The sequence below is a fragment of the Panthera tigris genome, chromosome F3 (genome assembly GCF_018350195.1).
Source record: "Panthera tigris isolate Pti1 chromosome F3, P.tigris_Pti1_mat1.1, whole genome shotgun sequence".
Taxonomy (NCBI): domain Eukaryota; kingdom Metazoa; phylum Chordata; class Mammalia; order Carnivora; family Felidae; genus Panthera; species Panthera tigris.
Genome location: NC_056678.1, coordinates 42,698,582 through 42,718,024, shown reverse-complemented (window position 1 = coordinate 42,718,024; position 19,443 = coordinate 42,698,582). Strand labels below are relative to the sequence as shown.

General features: G+C 48.1%; 1 long non-coding RNA gene across 1 annotated transcript; it reads right to left on the bottom strand.

The window, feature by feature from the left end:
* Window positions 1-388: 388 nt before the first annotated feature.
* LOC102964446 lies at window positions 389-14,781 on the bottom strand. The gene is made up of 4 exons (XR_445622.3): window positions 14,636-14,781; window positions 9,765-10,058; window positions 2,766-2,897; window positions 389-602 (listed from the first exon to the last, which is right to left on the bottom strand). It is a non-coding gene; the product is annotated as an uncharacterized LOC102964446 (long non-coding RNA).
* Window positions 14,782-19,443: the final 4,662 nt, after the last annotated feature.

The window sequence follows — 19,443 nt, the reverse complement described above, 5'->3', positions numbered from 1 at the left end:
GCAGCGGGCAGAGGGCATGGTAGGTCCCTCCTGGGTGCAGGTGTGTGGGGCGGGCATGGGGTGGGGACGGAGAACAGAAGCAGAAGAAGGGAGGCAGTGAGGCAGAGAGCTCCGAGGTCAGGAAGGAAACCCGAGTGAGCCTGAGAGGCATTCTCCGCCCCGTGAGGCAGGAACACGGGGAAGCCGCCCTCTGAGGACCCCTCTCACCCGGGAGTCCCCTCCAGTGTTCATGGCACATCTGCAAATGCTAGAACGGTTGGCAGTATCCTTGAAGGGACTGAAACGACTCAGAACAACACTAACCAAGCCAGCGTGGTTGTCGCACTCAACCGCTGCAGTACACAAAGACGCGGGGTCCAAGAAAGCACCTGCCCTTGTCGCCCACTCGCCCTGACTTGTCAGCCTTGGGGTACAGCTGTCTCTCTCTGACGCCAGCCTGGCAAAGCTCTACCTGGCATTACGGCTGTACCCTGCTTGGGACCAGCTGACACAACGTGCCCAGCTCCACATGCCGCATGACACACATCACCGATGGGATCTGCATCTCTCTTCCACCGTGTTGGCCCCTGGATTCTTGACCAGCCCCTTCGGCATCACAGCTCCTGAGAGGACAATGGAAGCCACCATTTTAGAGATGGGGCATGTGAGTGTTCGTTTTCTATCCAGAGGTGGCTCTTTGGACTCCCGTGTGCTTTCTAAATGAATTTTCACATTGGTTTTTTTTTTGCTAGTTGGGTGTACCTTTTTGGGGGAGGGGGGGGCGTATACCTTTCGTTTTGGTTTTTAACTAGGCTTCATGCCAGCGTGGAGCCCAGGGTGAGGCTTGAACTCACAACCCTGAGATCAAGACCTGAGCCGAGAGCCAAGAGTCGGAAGCTCGAGCGACTGAGCCACCCAGGTACCCCGGGTATGCCTTTATTAATGACGGTTTTACATGTGTCCCCGTATCCTATCACCGCCATGACGGAGGCTCACCCTGGGTTAAGTTGTGTGCCCAAGCAGCCCGCTGGGAAGAGAAGACAGAAGACAAGCTGCCTGTGAGAATGAGACCCATCCCCCACTCTAGCACGGAGGTGCTGCTGTGTTTTAAAATCACCTTGGTGGATTTATATATTAGTGTTCTTTTCTATTTTAAAAGCGCTTCCCCATTGTGCTTTGGCTCACTGGGGCAATGCTGTTCTCCTGGTTGCGCCGATAGGCTTTTCAATCAAAACCAAACAACAAATCCACACGCTTCTATTTTTTTTATAGATCTCTGCTTTTTCGGGAAAATAAATATTTGTTGAATTGAAGTAGAAAAATTTTTGAGAAAGATGTTTTTATACCTAGTGTATCTTGCTGTTGTTGTTGTTAAATAAGTGCTTTCAGTGACAGGGCTTTTGTTCTGAGAAAGAGCTTTTTACGGTGGGGGTAGGAGGGTGTTGTGCGTCCGGGTGGGGGGGGGGGATGTGTTGGGAGTTTCAAAGGAGAGTCTCGAGCCAGCAGTGGCCCCCTCTTCTTTCTCTTCTCCTCCCCTTTGTTTCTGCCTCCTAATTCACATATTCCCTCCTGTTGCCAATGTGATCCCACCCCCCAACCCGCCACAACTTGGCCTTCCAGCCGCTGTATGGTAGGAGAACAAGGCAGACAGTAATGCAGCTTGCTAGTGGGCATTACAGACTAACGAGGGGGAGCAGAGGTCCCGGTACATTGGAAGCCCCACAGAACCCATTTGTTCCAGTGTCCCACCTTGAGATGAACAGAAATTTGTTCTGGGGTTCAAGTGCGTGACAGCTAAGGTCCCTCTTTCCATCCCAAGCCTATTTCCAGGTGCCCGCAATTCACCAGGCTCTCTCAAAGATCAATTCACACATTGGGTTTTACTTAGGAGCAAACACTAATGTATACGGGGTACAGGATGAATCCCACCCCTTCCTCAGCTAGTAGGGAGCAAGGCCCTAGGGACAAGGACACAGTGTGGCTACAGGCCAGTCCCAGCCACCTGTCACAGGGCCTCCCTCTCTTGTGACTCATCTCGCTGAGGGCCACAGGGCCAGCTAGATCTTTGGAGATGCAATGGTGAAGAAGCACAGTCCGGGCCCCCCAGAGTCCAGCATCTGGCGGGGCATAGACACTGAGACGATCAGTCACACCAATGGATGGCAAATGTTATGGCGGGAGAAATTCTGGATCCTTAAAAGATGTATGGGTTTTCACCAAAAGCAGAAGAAGGGAAAGGCATCCAGGAAAAAGAACAATGTGTGAAATAGGATGACTGAAAAGAAACTTCAAGTAGTTTGGTAAGACAGGAGGGACAGCTGTAGGGAAGTGACAGCAGGAAGTGAGAGCTCTTTGGGCTCATTTATTTATGCCAAGCACGGTTTTAGGTGCCGAGCAAGAGACAAGCTCCCTCTCTCATGGAACTTCTATTCTAGTGGGAGAGACGGATAACAAAAACCAAACAAACATAACAGAGTGAGAAATGCTAAGTAGAGAATTACTGCAGGAGTCATAGAGGCACTCCTTTGGGTTGGGCAGCCAGGAGAAACTTTCTGGAGAGAGCTGGATAAGAAAGTTGGCTCTATGAAAATCAGGCATCCCAGGCAGAGGAAACAGCTACCAGAGAGGCCCCACTCAACAGAGCTGCTTAAGGACATTTGAACAGTGGGATTGCTTCAAGAGATCATACCTCTTAAAGCATACCTCTCCAGCCCCTTGAAACAGATATCACTACATAACAAATTACCCCAAAAGTTAGTTAACACAAAACAATGAATATATCTCACGAGGTTTCTGAGGCTCAGGATTCTGGAGGCAGCTCGGTCGGGTGTTTCTGTCTCAGGGTCTCTCTTCCTCACCAGGTGGGCTTCCCTATGGGGTTACTCACAACACAACAGCTTGTCCCCACAGTGAGTAATCTGAGAGAAAGATGGAGTCAGACAGAAACAGAGAGACAACATACCCCAAATAATGGCCACAGTCTTTGATGAGCTACCTGAGAAGTTGTGTAGCATCACTTTTGCCATGTGCTACTGGTGCAGTGTGCAAGGGGCTTTGCAAAATTGTGATTGTTGGGACTTGTGAACAATGGGGGCCATCTTGGAAGATGGCCGCCTCTGCCCTCTGGCCCTTAATGTTCACACCCCTCTGGCATGCAAAATATACTCTTCCCCTGCCCCTCTCCCCACAAAAACCCAAAGTCTCCCCTCACTCCAGCACGAGCTGTATCTATCTCATCATCTACATCAAGTCCTCGTGCAGATAAGACTCCTCAGGTGTAGTTTCTTAAACAGGTTCCCATGAAAGTTTCCTGTTGACCAGTTAAACAAAGAGATAAGTTATCTGCTCCCACCACACCCTCTATACAAGGTAGGAGGGGCATAAGATAGCTGCTAGGTACATTCCTGTTCAAAAGGGAAAAAGTGGTCCATAACAATTCTGAAATCCAACCAGCTTTGGTTGGATTTCATATGGACTAAATCCATATGGACTAATCCTTCACGGCTTTTGGCTCTCCCCTCTGAACTCTTGTTCTGACCTCTGTGTCATCCCTCCCTTTTCATGAAAGTTAGCCTGCGTCTGCAGATGAGTGGTTTTCTCTTGCCAGTAGATTTTCGGGAGTACCAAAGGCCTCTTTTCGTTTTGCATCATCTCGATTGTGCATGAAAATAATTAGGAAAAAAAAAAAAAAATCAGCCCAGAGCCCAGACTACAAAATTGCTAGGAACGGTAGCAATTATTATTATTATTATTTTACAGTTCATTTCTTTATTTTGAGAGACACAGAGCACAAGGAGTGGAGGGGCAGAAAGAGAGAGAAAGACAGACTTCCAAGCATCAGTGCAGAGCCTGACATGGGGCTCGATCTCACCAAGGGGCTCAATCTCACGGTGAGATTACGACCTGAGTCGAAATCAAGAGCCAGATGCCCAACTGCCCAACTGGCTGCACTGTCCAGGTACCCCATGGGAGCAATTGTTATTAAAAGGAGGTATGAAAGGTAGAACAATGACCCCTAAGGATGTTGAGTCCTAATCCCTGGAAACTATGACTAAGTTACCTATGTGGCAAAAGGGACTTTGCAGATGTGACTAAAGTAAGGACCTTGAGGTGGGGAGATGATCTTGGATTATCCAGGTGGATAATATAATCATAATGATTCTTAGAAGTGAAAGAAGGAGGGGTCACCAGCGTGGCTCAGTTGGTAGAATGTGTGACTCTTGATCTTGGGGTTGAGGGTTTGAGCCCCACGTTGGATGTAAAGATTACATAAATGCATACATACATACATACATAATACATAAATAAAAATTTTAAAAAGGTAAAGAAAGAAGGAGGCACAACCTTTCCAGAAGAAAATGGAAGGACACTGCAGAGCTTGGAGGGACATAATTGTTGGCCACAAGAGGCCATAAGCCAAGGAATGCAGGTGGCCTTGGGGGGCTGGAAAAGACAAGGGCATGGACTTTTCCCTAGAGCTTCTAGAAGGCATGCAGCCCTGCCAACACCTTGGTTGTAGCCTAGCAAGAGCCATTTTGGATTTCTGGTCTCCAGAAGTATAAGATAATAAATGTGTGATGTTATAAGCCACTTGGTTTGTGGTAATTTGTTATAGCAGCAATGGGAAGGTAACAGAGGGGGCAATGGTGCCATGGAAGATAGGAAGGGGTAGGAACAGACTGGGGGAAAAGATTTATGTTAGGGACATGTTAAGTTTATAGAGCCCAGGTGCAGATGTGTAAGGACGAGCTGCATATTTGAGGCTGGGGCCCAGGAGCAGGTGTGGGCTGAGCAAAGAGACCAGGGTTTCAGGAGATATGGAAGCCACAGAAATGAATGAAGGATGTGAGCATGAATAGGTGAAGAATGGAGGATGCCTGGAGGGCAGACCAAGGAGGAAAAGCAGAGGAGCCCTTGAAGGAGGGAGAGAAGGAGCACTTAGCAAGGATTAACTAGGAGATTAGCATCCCCTTCCAAGGTGGTAACGAGATAACAACGCAGCAAAGACTCTAGTTTCCTTTTGCTTATTCCCTGGGGTCTGCTCTTTATTTTCCGCGTGTCTGAATCAGGAGAGTTGGTCTGGAAAACCTCATGGGACGGGGTCTTGTAGCTCCCAGGATCCCAGGGAAGAAGGATGGGGGAGCAGCAGAAAAAGCTTGCCTCTGCGGTGGCCCTACCCTCATCCTGGGAGTGAGGCCCAAGACCTGGCCCGTGTCTCAGGAGCACACTTCAAGATCTTCAGGGAACAGAGCGGCAGAGGGACCATCAGAGCAATGCTGTCTTTTTTACTTCTTTGCTACTCCACCCAGGGGCCTAGTTTTATCCTGAGTGGAGCGAACAATCCAGGGTGCTTCCTTTGGGGGCCAGATGAGGCCCATATGGGGCCACGTGCGCAGAACTAGGTCTAGGTCGTGCTGGGGAAGGAGAGACGTCCTTCTGGATGTTTCCTTTCCTAAGTGGAGGGCCCTGACGACGTATCTCCCATTTGACTGGAAAGGCTAAAGGGCTCCTTGAAGCCTCCTTGCTTCGAAAACATCCGTAAGCATGTTTATCACTTAGGAAGGCTTTTCAATGACAAGAAACAGAAAAGCCAGCTAACAAGGGCTTACATGAATTGGGATTTATTTTCCTTCCATAACAGGAAGTCTGGAGGTTGTCAATAGCTGGCATTGGTTTAGGGCACCATAATATCAGGGATAACATCTTATGTTTTTCTTTGCCTTTCACTCATAGTCACACTGTGGATGCCATAGCTCCAGGCATCTCATCCTCATTCCAGGTAGACAACAGGGGGAAGGGATGGTGCCAGATGCATCTGTTCCATTTATTAAAAAAAAAAAAAAAATCAAGGGTTTCCTAAAAGCCAAGCAGGGTTTTGCTTACGTCTAACCAGCCAGGACATTGTCAAGAATCACCTAGGGCTAGAGAAGACAAAGAGTGGTTTAGTTTTTCCAGTCTCTAGAGCAGAGACTGCTCCGGAAAAGAGGTTTGGAATGGGTGGGGGTAAGCCACTGTATAACTAACGGGATGCTTGTTGCCTCTCCTTAAAGGAGACGTTGGGTTCCATTTGAGCGCAGCTGGGGTATAAGGGATGCCACACACACCACCACCAGGCCGACCCCAGGTGACCAGGCACTTGGCACCACAGGCCGCAGCCCACTCACACCTCCCTCTCGGGGGGTTTCTGTCCCATAGGGCCACACCATTGAAGGAGAAAGAGAAGACGGTGTCTGTCTTAACTTTTAAGCCATAAAACCTAGGGCTGTTATTTTTGAGGCCACGGATAACTGTTCAGTTAACTCAAAGAAGAAGTCCAACCATTGGGGATGGTGACTAGTTCTCACCTTTCAACCAGCTGCTAGGCCTTGGCGAGGCAGCTGGCACCCCGGCTGGCTGGGGCGGGGGGGAGGGTGCGGGGGGGGGTACATGAGGATCCCCTTGAAGCCAGCTCTGCCCCTTTCCTTCTGCCTTCACCCTGGGGGCTTGTTTTCACCCGGTCCCGCCTGTTTATCCTTAGTTTGGGCGGCCCTCCCATCTCTCTCACCTGCAGATGGACCGTGTCTGAAGCTGTGTTGACACCCACCCCCTCCCTGCCCACCCACGTACTGCCCACCCCACTGCGGCAGGCTGGTGGGGAGATCCACCTTCCTAACCGCAGCCCCGCACCAGGCGCACACATGATCCTGCGAACATTCCCCAGAGCGATGGAAGCTATTAGATGTGGTGGGAGGGTGTGGAGGGGAAGGCTCTGCCCACTCCCTCTGGGAGAGGATCAGGATTTGGGAAAAATCCAGAAGGACCTTCAGGCATGACTCACACTTGGTGCTCAGTGGGTGTCTGCCCACAGGAACAAGAAGGTAGGCACCCCCCCACCCCCATTGTCAAGTGTGCCTGGGGGGAGGGGGGCCGGTCTCCTGCTGCTTCTGCTGTGCTAAAGCGAGCTCCTTGGCTCATGCTTTGGAAGCTGGACCTTCGCAGAAACAGCACCCAGCCTGCCTGGGGGTGGAGCCAGAGCAGGAGCTGTGTCCAGCAAGGTCACCGCATCTCCTAGTGATTAATGGACACGGGTCGCTCACATCGACCCCATTTCCTGAATCCAAACAGCCCAGGAATGGGGGAGGGGTGCAGGGCAGCGGAAGGCTGATACAGGAAGAACTTCCAAAGTTCTGCCTTAGACCCTCTGCTGTGCTGGTAAGGGTGTAGGCAGAGGGGGAAAGCGACCCTCTTGGGAGCTGTGGGTGGGAATACAAATTGGCTTAGCATTTGGCCTTACCTACCCGATTTTAAATGTGCCCGCGTGATATGTATGCTACAGAGAATATTTACACACACATGGTAGCTGAACGAGGTTACTCTGAATCTGGAGCATGATTTGCGGGAGTTGAGGGATGTACACTTTTTACTTCCTGCACCTCCGGATGTGCATTTCTTGCCGATGAGCACGTATTACCTACCTTGCTAATTATGAAAATAGCATCACCGCCATCTTCCCAGTTCAAATGTGTGATCAGTGTAGATAAATACATTATCACCCTGGGGGAGAATTCTGGCCTGGGGGCTCCTGAGTTGCACAGGTAGGAGTTTTTGGGTTTTTGTTTTTGTTTTTGTTTTTGAGAGAGAGTGTGAGATTGAGGGGGAGGAGCAGAGAGAGAGAGGGAGACAGACAATCCCGAACAGGCTCCAAGCTGTCAGTGCAGAGCCCCACACCGGGCTCGATCTCACAACCATGAGATCATGACCTAAACCGAAATCAAGAGTCGGACGCTTAAACGGCTGAGCCAACTAGGCCCCCCCACACGTAGAAGTTTTTGAGAGTCTGGAGGGTCACAGGGGACAAGATGCAACCGGCAAGGGGACTTGGGGGCACAGTCAGAGAGGGCAGTGTCCAGCCTTTTCTGCTTGGGCTGCCTCAGGGCTCTCCCCTGAGCCTGAGCCCCAGCACCCAGTTTATTAAGGTGAAGAAATAGCAAACAGGAAGAGAAAAAAAATATATAGCCGCCCATAAAAAAAGATAAAGTAAATTAAAAGAAATAAAAAGATAATTAAAGTGATATAAAAAGCAGTATGCAGTTAACTGAGGGAAGGAACTAAAATAGCCCCCAGCTCGGCCCCCAGCTCTCCTGTAGCTGTACCGCCCTGGGGTTGCTGAGCACAGACACTACCCCTCGAGGGCCCCCGGTGTCCCAACTGCACTGACCTGGGAGGCCGGCAGGGGTGGTCTCCCCATCTGCTGCTCTGTGCTGGGGAGCAGCGCACGGGCTGCTCCCTAAATGCTCACGGCAGAACTGGAATCTGGTGGGACCCTTCAGACAAAAGCGGGAAGGCTTGGGACCCTGGGAGGAGCACCGGGATGTGGGGAAACGGGACTGTCACCGAGCTACAGACCCTGAGCCCCCCACAGCCCCATTCTCGCCCGTTTCCTGCTTCTCAGGCCTGCCTTTCTCTTCCTCAAAGAAGGGGGTGTCCAAGCTTTCTTCCAGGGAGTCCTTGGGGTCCCAAAGCCCTCTCTCTCTTTTTTTTTAATGTTAACATTTATTCATTTTTTGATAGAGACAGAGCATGAGTGGGGGAGGGGCAGAGACAGAGAAGGAGACACAGAATCCGAAGCAAGCTCCAGGCTCTGAACTGACAGCACAGAGCCCAACGCGGGACTCGAACTCACGGACCATGAGATCGTGACCTGAGCTGAAGTCAGACGCTTAACCGACTGAGCCACCCAGGCGCCCCGCCAAAGCCCTCTCAAGCCCACCTCTCCTTGGTCTCTCTGGGAGTCTTCCCCTTCCCAGGGCAACTGACAGAACGTGTACCTTTTAGGACACAAGGGATAGTCTAGGACTTGGCCTAGCTCTGAGGAGAGGGCTTGACAAGCCCCTCTCCGTGTGCAGTATGTTGCCCAAAGTCGGGGCTCTAGCGAAATCCCATGAGGAGACCTCAACCTTCCCCACTAAGATTATGTCAGTCTGGCTGTCAAAGGCCTCTCTGCTAGGTGGGGGAGAACAGAATGCCTGGCTCTCCTTCTGGCAGCTTCCTCTCTGTGGCCCCTGCAGCAACAGCGAGAACAGGGCCTCATCCTCACTCCTCTGTCTGACTTGCAAGAACAACGCCTTCTCCTTCCATATAGAAAAGAAGCCTCTGCAGCGAGTGGAAAGCTTAAACACACGTTGCTGCATCCTCGCCGTGGAATATTCTTGAGTGTGTGAGAGGATGAGCGGTATCTGCATGTGGGGACAGGGAAGGGTGTCTGTGCCAGGTTATTGACGCCGAGGGTCTGGTCTCCCAGAACAAAGAAACACTTAACCGGAAATAAATCTCCACCACGGAGCACAGCCTTCTGCTTTGAGACTGGGTGTTTTCCAAGGCTTCAAAAGCCCCGGGACCAATTCTTGGTTAAGGCTCGAGCTTAAATTTTGAGGGCTCCCCACCACCTCCCCCACCACCCAGAAATCTCCTCGGGGAAAGAAACGCTCCCAAGTACAGAGCAATCTGGCTCTGAGGGAGGGGCGGGGGTAAATGATCACCCCTTGCTCCCCCAAACCGCAGGGGTCTTTCCTCAGTCACTACAAAATAGCACGATAACAATAAAAACGAGAAGATGAGATAAGAGGAACATAATATAAAATTATAAAGAACAAAATAGAGATAAGGAATCATCAAGATAAGCAACACAGAAGTAGAGGACCAGCAGATTAAGGGATAAAAGAAAGAAATGAGCTTTAAAATGATACAAAACATATAATCAACAATTTACAAGATTAGGGGCTGAAGTTATAAAAACAAAGGTTTACCCTGGTCAGATGGGACGAGCGATCAGGGAACTAAAGAGGCCAGCAGTACACGGGGTTCTTCTCTGTCTCATCCAGAGTCAGGATTTGAGCCCGATTTAGCCGACTCCGACATCCCTTCTGGACCACGTCTCGCCTCTCAAACGTTGTTGGACCTTTGTTTCTGACTTTTGCCGAAACTCGTAACATGGTCTTCAACTCATCTTTCTGCCAGGGGTTCCCGAAGCAAATTTTATTGGGAACTAGTATACCAAAGTTCCACAATGCCAAGTTCTGAGTTCCGGAACTCCAAAAGCCCTGAAAATCAAAAACGTCATCTTTTATTTGGAGGCACAACCCAATGTGGCCGGAACCCATTTGGTGGCAAAACCTGACCTGAACTGAAGTGAAGCTATTCCTAGGATGAGTGTTCGTCCATTTCCTTTCAGAAACATCCATGTGTCTGGTTACAGGGCACTTCCATACACCCAGCACTGGGAGTTGTGTGATACGGAGCGTTGGTGCCTTACATCTTTTTTTTTTTTTAACCACCTTTCTAAAATTCTAAAACACATCAGGCCTCAAGGTTTCAGATAAGAGATTGCGGACCTGGGGTGCCTGGGTGGCTCGGTCCGGTAGGCGTCTGACTCTTGATTTCGGCTCAGTCATGATCTCACAGTTTATGAGTTCGAGCCCCACACTGACAGTGCAGAGCCTGCTTGGGATTCTCTGTCTCCCTCTCTCTGCCCCTCCCTTGTTGCTCACTCTCTCTCTCTCTCTCTCTCAAAATAAATAAATAAACTTAAAAAAAAGAGAGAGAGAGATTGTGGACTTGAATGAAAATTTTCCACTAGATACAAGAATGGATATGCACAAGTATATATATATATATATATATATATATATATATATATATATATACACACACACACACACACACACACACACACACGGTGGAATATTATACAGCAATGACAATGACTGATCCACACTATGTGCAGCATAATGTGGAGAGAAAGAAGCCAGACACAGAAGCATCTGTGTTGGAAGGCTCACGACCACATTATTTTTGTGTGTCCATCTCTTAAATTCTATTTATATAAAGTTCAAAGACAAGAAAGCTACTCAGGTAGGATTCTCTCATCAAATATAGGCCAGTACCCTGATTGCCGCTCCCCCTTCGGGGCCTCGGCTGACCCCCTGTGCTCACAGCCCTGTCACCGGCTCAGGGCCAGTCGGCTGTGCTCCCTCCCTTTCCACCTTCCTCTCTCCGCCTTTGTCTCCAGCCCCTCTTTGCTTTCCCTGGGTGGAGTGCTCATGGGATGGTGGCAATCTTGTCTTTTCATGCTTTTGTCCCAACTCCATTTGGGGTCCCTCTCCACCCTCTTCCCCGGCCATTCACATCAGTGTTTTATCTTCCTTCATTCCCTCTCCTCCTTGGCTGACGGGGCTGCTGATCCCCACGCGGTCTGCTCTCTTCCTGTCCTTGCGTCTCCACCGTCTGATCCTGGGGATCAGCTGGCTCTGGGCTTTTGTTTGGGCCGCAGGGCTTTCTCTCTGCCTCTGCCTCTCTGTCCCACCACCCTCCCTTCCTTCCCCCTCGTCTCGATGTCCTTTGTGGGACATGTACTTTTATCTCCCTTTGATTTGCTCTCTCCTCTTTGTAGAAGAATGAAAGTCTCGGCTAATTGTAGCGGGAGGGCAGCGACGCCCCTTTTCCCCTCCCGGCGTCTTCCCCACCAGGCCGAGCAGGAAGGGAAATGAGGGCAATTCAGACTCCCACCTGCTCCCCGAGTCAGCTCGGGTCTCTCTCCCCCACGGGCTCTTCTTCCCCAGCTTTCTCGAGGGGAGCCCCTCACCACCGCCTCCACCAAGTCTCCCTAGACCATCGCTGGTCCATGTCTGTTTTCACCGCGTACTGGTGTGTGTCAGCCATCATGGAAGGTGCTCGGCGCCGAGTGGTGGCCAAGACAGTTGGGCGGTCTCTGAGTTCACAAGTCCTAGCAATAAAGCGGGCCAGGAGTCTGATAGGGCAGTTACTTTAATGTCTCCAAACAGAGGACCTGAACTCAGCGTGGGGGCAGGGACTGTCTCTGAGGAACTGGCGTCTGGATAACTAACTTGCAGGAGTTAGTCAGGTGGGAGACGGAAGGTAAACAGGTCCCGGACAGACAGGACATTTGTCTCATGGAGAGACGACATGATGTGAAATTCCCTGCATGAATTTGCGGGGCATAAACTGCTGGGGACCCGTGATGAAGTCTTGCAAGGAGCCTGGACTTTATTCTGAGGATGTGGGCAAGTCATGGGAGTGTTTTCAACGGGGATGTGACGGATCCTGTTTGTGTTCGGGGTGGGGTGGAGAACAGAGCACGACTGGAGGGAGGGTGAGGAGGTTATTCAGTCTCTATTGCCGCCATAATAGATTCCCACAAATTCAGTGGCTTAAAACAACACGACTGTATCATGTGATAGTTCTGGAGGTCAGAGGTCCAAAGTCGGACTCGTGGGCTACAGCTAAGATTCCGGCAGAGCTGGAACCTTCCGGAGGTTCAAGTAGAAAATCACTTTCCTTGTCTTTTCCAACTTCCAGAGGCCACCTGCATTCTTGCAGATCATAGCCCCTTCTGCCACCTTCAAAGGCCATCTTGCAAATCTTCCGCTGTCACGTTCTCTCCCTCATCTGACCTTCCTGCCTGTTATATGGAACTTTGTGATTCTATCAGGCCAACCTGGATAATTCAGGATAATCTTCCCATCTCAAGAGCCTTAATTTGGCTACATCTGCAAAGTCCCTTATGCCACAGATGGTGGCATGTTCACAGGTTCTGGGAAGTAGGATGTGGACATCTTTGGGGGCCTAGCACCGGAGGCTATTGTGGTATTTCAGGATGGACACAATGATAGCTTAAACTGAGTAGTAGCAGTAGAGGTGGAACCAAGGGATAGATCTGAGATAACTTTAGGAAGTAGACTAATTGTTGACTGATTGGAGATGGGAGACGAGGGAGAGGGATGAGCAGGGAGCCCTTCTAGCTCTCAGGCTACAGCAACTGACCAAATGGCAATGCTGTTTACCAGACAGAGGACACGAGACAATACCGTGTTCAATACAGGGAGTACAATAAATACAGGAAGAGAGGAGTTTGAACTACCTCTGAGGCATCCAAGAAGAAATGCCCAGAAGGCAGCTGGGCATTTATCTTCTTCCGGAGCCCAGAAGAAGGGTCTGCGAGGGCCACAGAAGTTAGAAAAAAGAGTCAACAAATTATGGCCAGCAGACTGTTGTACAAATAAAAGTATTACCAGAACACAGCCAGGCTCATTCACATCCGCATTGTCTGTGGGTGCTTTTGCACTACAGAAGCAAAGCTGAATATTTGCAATACAGAACGTTTGGCCTACTAAACCATATGGCCCTTTCACAAGACGTATGGCAACACTTGGGTTGGAGAATCACCAGCCCAAAGGTGGTACATAGGAGTGTAGGGTGACCCAGGGCAAATATGTGGAGGGAGAAGCCCAGAGGCCCAAGAAACCCAGCATTCAAGAAACAGGAATAATACAAAGAACCATAGATAGACATTGAGAGCTAGTGGCCAGAGACATAGGGAGACAACCAGGAGAGCTAAAGCTACAGAAGACAAAAAAATATGTGGCAGCTTTAAAATATGTCCACAAGCTCTCTGACACTGAAGGGGATCAGAATCTGCCACCCCAAAATATGCCACTTTGGCATAAGGGTTATTTTGAGCTGAAGACAACTGAGAAACAGCAAACACCACAAAAAACCAAACCAAACCAAAACAAAAAAACAACAAAACAAAAACCACCCAAAAACAAACAAACAAAAACCTCTCTGCCCTCCCCAACTATTTGCCTAGAAGCAGGCTTAGGTTCTTAATCACCAGAGACTCTTATCAGCCCAGAGACAGCACAGAGAGGAATCTACATAACAAACCTCACTGAAATAACCCTTATCTTCCATTAGCTTTCCCTATATATTTTCCTTCCCATGGTTTGCCACTCTCAGAAGCCTAAAACCCTTTTCCTTTGGCTTGCCATTTCTCTACAAATTTATTGGTTTTTGTTAAGATGCTACAAGCCTAAATTCTAACCACCCTTCTGAATGACTCTTCACTGTTCACTCTTTCTCCCTCCTGTATGAGCTTCTACACCGTGTTAATAAACTCTATTTGTTTTTCTCTTGTTAATCTGTCTTTTGTCGGTCTAATTTGCAGGGCCCCAGGTAATGAATCTAAGAGGGTAGAGGGAAAAGGTTTTTTCCTCGTCTACAGTACTCCTCGATACTCCTACCCTTGATGGTGGGCTAGCCTTAATGACTCTATTCTCAGAAATGGAATCAACCAAAGTGGTAATGTGTAAATTTAGTCATAAAAGGTCATATTTTAGGTCATAAAAGGACTATACATTCCTCCACTTTCTGAAAATAATAAAGGAAGGAAGTTATGCCATATTGTGGGAACACACAAACAGCCTACAGAGACATCCACATGATGAGTGGTTGAGGCTTCCAGCTGAGAACCAGAGAGGAACTTCGGCCACCTGCCAAAAGCCATCTGAATGAGCCATCTTGGTAAATCCCCAGCACTACGCAAGCCTTCAGATGACCACAGCTTGGCCAGCGTCCCGACTGCAACTACATGAGAGCTTCTGGACAAATCCACCCAGCTCAGACGTTCTGGAATTCTTGACCTAAGAAACCTTGAGATCATAAATATTTGTTGTCTCAGGTGACTAAAGTTTTGGTGTAATTTGTTATACGACAGGTATAACTAATACAACAAGGAAATTAAGTGTTTCAAGGAAAGCGTGATCAATGGCCATGCAGCTTAGAAGTCGAATGGAATTTAGCAGAGTGTGTCCGTGGTTACCTTCTGGGGTGTGCTGAGTCCTGTGGGACTGTTCCAGAGTTGATGAAGTCTAACAAAACTTTTGTAGGAGCTCCTTGGCCAGGATGAGGACAAATGAAGCTGGCCATCATTTGTTTTCTCACATATGAAATGCTGGAGGGGAAGAAAAGAAAGGGGCATGTGGGGCTTCTCTAGAATCAGTCCTCCCTTTTTAGACAATTTTGGCCCATACCAGTGTGAAGTTGGAAAAGCCTTATTTTTTTTTTTTAATGTTTATTTATTTATTTTGAAAGAGAGAGAGCAATCAGGGGAAGCACAGAGAGAGAATCCCAAGCAGTTTCCATGCTGCCAGCATAGAGCCTGAGGTGGGGCTCGACCCCGTGAACCAAACCATGAGATCATGACCTGAGCTGAAATCAAGAGTTGGACGTTCAACCGACTGAGCCACCCAGGTGCCCCAAGAGCCTTAGGTGTTCTTTTTTTAATTTAATTTTTTAAAATTTATATCCAAATTAGTTAGCATATAATACAACGATTTCAGATTCCTTAGTGCCCCTTACCCATTTAGCCCATCCCCCCCCCACACCCCCTCCAGTAACTCTCTGTTTGTTCTCCATATTTATGAGTCTCATGTTTGTCACCCTCCCTGTTTTTATATTATTTTTGCTTCCCTTGCCTTATGTTCATCTGTTTTGTCTCTTAAAGTCCTCATATGAGTGAACTCATATGATGTTTGTCTTTCTCTGACTAATTTCACTTAGCATAATACCCTCCAGTTTCATCCACAGACTTGCAAATGGCAAGATTTCATTCTTTTTGATTGCCGAGTAATACTCATTGTATATATATACCACTTCTTCTTTATCCATTCATCCATCGATGGACATTTGGGCTCTTTTCATACTTTGGCTACTGTTGATAGTGCTGCTGTAAACATGGGGGTGCATGTGTCCCTTAGAAACAGCACATCTGTATCCCGTGGATAGATGCCTAGTAGTGCAATTGCTGGGTCGCAGGGTAGTTCTATTTTTAGTTTTTTGAGAACCTCCATACTGTTTTCCAGAGTGGCTGCACCAGCTTGCATTCCCAAGGAGGCTTATGTTTCTAGAAAGGCACTAATTACAAGTCCTTCCTGGGCCTTTGGCCAGAAGGCTTATGGAGAAAATCAAATAAACGAATATTCTCTGCTACTTCTCTGAATTCCTCTGAAGTCAGGACATCTGTTGATGCCTTTCTTATATTTAGTAAGTGATCAAAAGTGATTCGTGTGCTTCAGTCCATAATCACCTGACCACACAACTCTTGAGGGGGAAAATGTCCCAGGAATCTGACTTCAGTTTCCACTTCTCACCTAAAACTCGTCTCTCAAAAATATCACAGAACCATGTGCCAGATCGACCAACCCTTTCTTGGTTGCATACTTTTTGACATAGATCAGCTAGTTTGGTGAGAGAATGAAGCTGTATACAATGAATTAACTTCTTTGCTTGTTTTTTTTTTTTTTTTTTTAATAATTCTCAACCTAGGTATATTTTATTAAGCCATCTTTTTTTTTTTTTTTCTTATGCATTCTCAAGACTGGCCTTTTCTATGCATGTATGTTTCATTTTATTTATTTATTTATTTATTTATTTATTTTTATTTTTAAAAATTTATATCCAAATTGGTTAACATATAGTGCAACAATGATTTCCGGAGGAGATTCCTTAATCCCCCTTGCCCATTTAGCCCATCCCCCCTCCCACAACCCCTCCAGGAACCCTCAGTTTGTTCTCCATATTTAAGAGTCTCTTATGGTTTGTCCCCCTCCCTGTTTTTATATTATTTTTGCTCCCCTTGCCTTATGTGCATCTGTTTTGTCTCTTAAAGTCCTCGGATGAGTGAAGTCATATGATGTTTGTCTTTCTCTGACTAATTTCGCTTAGCATAATACCCTCCAGTTCCATCCACAGAGTCGCAAATGGCAAGATTTCATTCTTTTTTGATTGCCGAGTAATACTCTATTGTATATCTATACCACATCTTCTTTATCCATTCATCCATCGATGGACATGTGGGCTCTTTCCATACTTTGGCTGTTGTTGATAGTGCTGCTATAAACACGGGGGTGCATGTGTCCCTTCGAAACAGCACACTGGTTCCCGTGGATAAATGCCTTGTAGTGCAACTGCTGGGTACTAGTTATGTACCATTTTGGGGCAGAATTGAGAAAACAGTAACTCAGATAACTTCCGGTGTTCTGCGGCTCAGAGGAGGAACCCTCGTTGAGAAAGACACTCACAAGCATGTGTTGGATTTCAGGGTTGCTTCAGCTTGAAGAATTCTGGCTAACTCAGCATGAGGCCACTGAGCTCCTGAATAGGCTGCTCCATATTTAGACACTTACTATGGTGGCTTGTTTACTTGTTTCTTATGTTTTATTCACTTTTATCATTTTAGCTTTTGGTCCCTTTAATCATTCAGTCTTCGATTTGAAGTGATTTGGCACAATTCAATTGTTCGTAATGTGCTTTGTCTTTTCTTACTATTTTATACCTCTTTTTTTTTTTTTCATTTAAAGTGCTTGTTCTCCGTGATTGTTTTTTTAAATTTTTTTTTTAATACTTATTTATTATTGAGAGACAGAGAGACAGAGCATGAGCAGGGGAGGGGCAGAGAGAGGAGGAGACACAGAATCCGAAACAGGCTCCAGGCTCTGAGCTGTCACCACAGAGCAGAGCCCGACACCGGGCTTGACCCCATGAACCGTGAGATCATGACCTGAGCTGAAGTCGGACGCTTAACTGACTGAGCCACCCAGGTGCCCCATCTTTATTAATTGCTTTTTAAAAAATAATTTCTTTTCTGTTAGTTTACTAATTGGGAGTCATAAGCCATGCTAGGGTGAGCCATGCTATATGTGATCCATACCAGAAGCTAAGGAGGACAGAGGATTCTTCCCTCTAGGTCACCTTTCTAGGTCCCTTTAAGGACACCACATTCCCTTCCTGTTTCAAAAAGTTGTAACCTGATTGATATGGGAGACCCAGCATCCAGAAGATCCCCCAAGATCAAGTGCGATGGCCGCTGACATTTCCATCCCCCAGAGTACATGTCCCTATAATCAATCCTCTGTGCTTAAGTGAGGTGGGACCCAAGCATAGGCTGGATTTCACTTTCAAGATTAGGTTATGTTATCTGACAAAGGTGAAGGGATTCTGCCTATGTATTTAAGGTTCCGGATCAGCTGATGACTTTGAGTTCATCAAAAGGGAGATTATTCTGGATGGGCGTGACCTAATTAAGTGAGCCCCCCCAGCCCCCGCCTTTTTTTAGTTTATTTATTTATTTTGAGACAAGGTGTGTATGTGGGGGAAGGGGAGAGAGACAGAGAGAGAATCCCAAGGAGGCCCCCGTCAGCAGGGAGCCTGCTGGGCGGCTCAAACCCATAAACCCTGAGATCACGCCCTGAGCTGAGGTTGGGCGTTGACCGAGCCACCCAGGTGCCCTTAGGCGAGCCATTAAAAGATACAGGGCCTGTCCTAGAGTCAGAGATTGGATGTATGAAACAGATTCCACTGCCGGCCTTGAGGAGGTCGGCTGCTATGTTTCTTGTTCGTTTCTTGTGGCCATAACTTTTCTTTTTTCACTTTTTTAGTGACATCTGATGTTCACTGAAATTTTACAGTGTGCCAGCATCAGTCCAAGTTTTTTTTCACTGACCTATATATGAGTATAGTTGACACACGATGTCCCACTGGTTCCAGCTGTACGACATCGTGGTTCCCCAACTGCACGCGTCACACTGGGCTCACCACGAGTGCAGCTACCATCTGTCACCGTGCAAGGCTAGTGCAGTGTCATTCCCTGTGCTGGACCTTTCAGCCCAGTGGGCTTGCTCATTCCGTAACTGGAAGCCTGTACCTCCCACTCCCCTCCTCCCATGTTGCCCATCTCCCCTACTCCCCTCCGCAACCACCAGTTTGCTCTCCGCGCTCACGGGGTAGGCTACTTTGTTCAAGTGGCCTGTGAAGGCCACACGGCAAAGGGCCTGAGACCTAGCTGCTGACAGGAGTCCCCAGCTAACACCCAGCCAGGACACGGGGACGCCAGTCCTACAAGTGCAAGGAAGTGGACTCGGCCAACAACCCAAGTGAACTTGGAAATGGGCCTTTCTGCAGGCGAGCCTCCCCATGAAAACAAACCAGCTGACCCTTTGATTTCTGTGTTGTGGCCCCATGAGCAGAGGATCTAAAACATGCCAGACTCCTGACCCGTGGAAGCTGTACGATAGCAACTGTGTGTTGTCTTAAGCCACTAGGCGTGTGGTCATTTGTTCCACGTGGGTAAAACCTAATGTGTCACGTGATATCATACTGCTAACCTTCCGGAACTGCTGAAATGGAGCAGTTTGTTCCCATCGTAACGTCAAGGTTCTCACTGAGGAGGTACAGCCTACCATTTCTATCCTCCGCTAAACCCTGTGGACACTGAGCAAACTCTCTGCACTCACCACCACCTATCAGGAAGGGGAGCTACAGTCGCTTAAGCGCCTGACTCTGGTTCAGGCCGTGATCTCGCAATTTGTGAGTTCGAGCCCACTGTCGGGCTCCGTGCTGAGAGCTCAGAGCCTGGAACCTGCTTCGGATTCTGTGTCTCCCCCTCTCTCTCCGCCCCTCCCTCCCTCACCCTCTGTCACTCTCTCAAAAATAAATAAAACATTTTTTAAAAAGGGGGGGGGGAACTACGTGCCAAGTTCCATTTGCAGAAGGATTTTTAACATAAAAATGGTTAAGGTTAACAAATAAAAGTATGGGGTCTTCAGCCTTCCAACAAGACTCCTTGGAAGG